The sequence below is a fragment of the Arachis duranensis genome, chromosome 9, assembly GCF_000817695.3.
Source record: "Arachis duranensis cultivar V14167 chromosome 9, aradu.V14167.gnm2.J7QH, whole genome shotgun sequence".
Taxonomy (NCBI): Eukaryota; Viridiplantae; Streptophyta; class Magnoliopsida; order Fabales; family Fabaceae; genus Arachis; species Arachis duranensis.
This window is the reverse complement of record NC_029780.3, coordinates 85,755,274-85,758,100: the sequence shown is the minus strand read 5'-3', so window position 1 is coordinate 85,758,100 and position 2,827 is coordinate 85,755,274. Positions and strand designations below refer to the sequence as shown.

The window sequence follows — 2,827 nt, the reverse complement described above, 5'->3', positions numbered from 1 at the left end:
GACGACGGTGATGCCCTACATACAGCTTGCCATGGAAAGGAGTAAGAAGGATTGGATGAAAACAATAGGAAAACAGAGATTTGAGAGGATTCTAGCATCTCCACACGCCTATCTGAAATCCCCACCATTAATTTACATATGTATTTCTATCCTATTTTATTTTCTGTTTATTATTAATTTTCGAACTCATCATAAACTATTTAATCTACCTAACTGAGATTTACAAGGTAACCATAGCTTGCTTCATACCAACAATCTCTGTGGGATCGACCCTTACTCATGTAAGGTATTACTTGGATGACCCAGTACACTTGCTGGTTAAGTTGAACAGAGTTGTGAGCTTCTTTAACAGTGCCTGGAAATCTTTTATCACAATTTCGTCCACCAAGTTTTTGGCGCCGTTGCCGGGGATTGTTCGAGTATAGATAACTGAAGGTTCATCTTGTTGCTCAGATGGAGTTGTGTCCACACATAGCAAAGAGCCATAATAATGATTCCATACAACAACAAAAAATACTACATTGATGTGATCACAATTTCGTCCACCAAGTTTTTGGCGCCGTTGCCGGGGATTGTTCGAGTATGGACAATTGACGGTTCATCTTGTTGCTCAGATTAGGTAATTTTCTTTTCAAATATCTTTTTCAAAATTTTTCTTTTCTTTTTGTCGTTTTTCCAAACTTTATTTTCGAAAAAAATTAATAAAATTCCAAAAAAATTAATAAAATCATAAAAATAAAAAATATTTTGTGTTTCTTGTTTGAGTCTTGAGTCAATTTTTAAGTTTGGTGTCAATTGCATTTTTTAAAAATTTTTTTTTCTTGCATTTTTCGAAAATTCCATGCATTCATAGTGTTCTTCATGATCTTCAAGTTGTTCTTGACAAGTCTTCTTGTTTGATCTTGATGTTTTCATCCCCTCTTCCTGATTATCTTTTGTATCTCAGAGTATTCCTCCTTTCTTAGCTTGAAAGGTAACTCCAGAACAACATCTTTGCCTGACATCCAACTAAAGATGCGCTCATTGTGTTTGGATTTGAATCTTCTTCGATCAAAGGTGTTTTGTCCTTCATCTTCTATGGGTTGCTTGTCCTTCCTATCTCTTGATGATGAGGCCATTGAGATTCACTTGCCTGACATCTTCTATTCTTGCATGCATCTTGTGTCTTGATCCAAAATTTTCATGTTTTGGGACATTTTTGTGTTTTTTCTTTAAATTCAAAAAAATCAAAAAAATATCTTTTCCTTATTTCCCTCCAAATTTTCGAAATTTTGGGTTGACTTGGTCAAAAATTAAAAAAAAATTTAGTTGTTTCTTACAAGTCAAGTCAAATTTTCAATTTTAAAAATCTTATCTTTTCAAAATCTTTTTCAAAAATCATATCTCTTCAAATTTTTCCTCTTTTTCAAAAATTTCAAAAATATTTTTCAAAATATTTTCAAAATCTTTTTCTTATTTTTATATCATATTTTTGAAAATATGCTAACAATTAACGTGATTGGTTCAAAAATTTAAAGTTTGTTACTTTCTTGTTAAGAAAGGTTCAATCTTTAAATTCTAGAATCCTATCTTGTAGTTTCTTGTTAGTTAAGTCATTTTAAAAAAATTAAATCTTTTTCAAAATACCTTTTTCTTAAAAATCTTATCTTTTTATCTTATCTTTTTCAAAATTTTATCTTTTTCAAAATTTGATTTTAAAATATCTTATCTAACTTCTTATCTTCTCATCTTTTCAAATTTAATTTTAATATCTTTTTTTAACTAACTATTTGACTTTTTGTTTGTTTCTTATCTTTTTCAAAACCAACTAACTACCTATCCCTCTCTAATTTTCGAAAATACCTCTCTCTTTTTCAAAAATTCTTTTTAATTGTTTTAAATTTTAATTTTAATCATATCTTATCTTTAATTTTCGAAAATCACCAACCACTTTTTCAAAATTATTTTCGAAATTCTCTATCTCTTCTCTTATTCTATTTAATTATTTATTTACTAACACTTCTCTTCACCTCTCTTCATCTAAAAATCCGAACCCAATCTATTCCTTGTGTTTTGATTCTTCACTTTTCTTTCTTCTATCCCCTTCTTTTTCTACTAACATAAAGGAATCTCTATACTGTGACATAGAGGATTCCTCTTCTTTTCTTGTTTTCTCCTCTTTCATATGAGCAAGAACAAGGAAAAAGACACTCTTGTTAAAGCTGATCCAGAACCTGAAAGGACTCTGAAGAGGAAACTAAGAGAAGCTAAATTACAACAATCCAGAAGTAACCTTTCAGAAATTTTCGAACAAGAGAAGGAGATGGCAGCCAAACCCAATAATGATAATGCAAGAAGGATGCTTGGTGACTTTACCAAACCAACGTCCAAATTTGATGGAAGAAGCATCTCCATTCCTGCCATTAGAGCCAATAATTTTGAGCTTAAACCTCAACTAGTTGCTTTAATGCAACAGAACTGCAAGTTTTATGGACTTCCATCTGAAGATCCTTATCAGTTTTTAACTGAGTTCTTGCAGATTTGTGAGACTGTTAAGACGAATGGAGTAGATCCTGAAGTTTACAGGCTCATGCTTTTCCCTTTTGCTGTAAGAGACAGAGCTAGAATATGGTTGGATTCACAACCTAAGGATAGCCTGGACTCCTGGGAAAAGCTGGTCACAGCCTTCTTGGATAAATTCTTTCCTCCTCAAAAGCTGAGCAAGCTGAGAGTGGATGTTCAAACCTTCAAACAAAAAGATGGTGAATCCCTCTATGAAGCTTGGGAAAGATACAAGCAGTTGACCAAAAGGTGTCCATCTGACATATTTTCAGAATGGACCATATTA

General features: G+C 32.0%; 1 non-coding gene across 1 annotated transcript; it reads right to left on the bottom strand.

Annotated features, from left to right (window-relative positions):
• Nucleotides 1-2,701: 2,701 nt before the first annotated feature.
• On the bottom strand, nucleotides 2,702-2,805 carry LOC127741808 (small nucleolar RNA R71). The gene has a single exon (XR_008003013.1). It is a non-coding gene; the product is annotated as a small nucleolar RNA R71 (small nucleolar RNA).
• Between the last annotated feature and the right edge of the window lie 22 nt (nucleotides 2,806-2,827).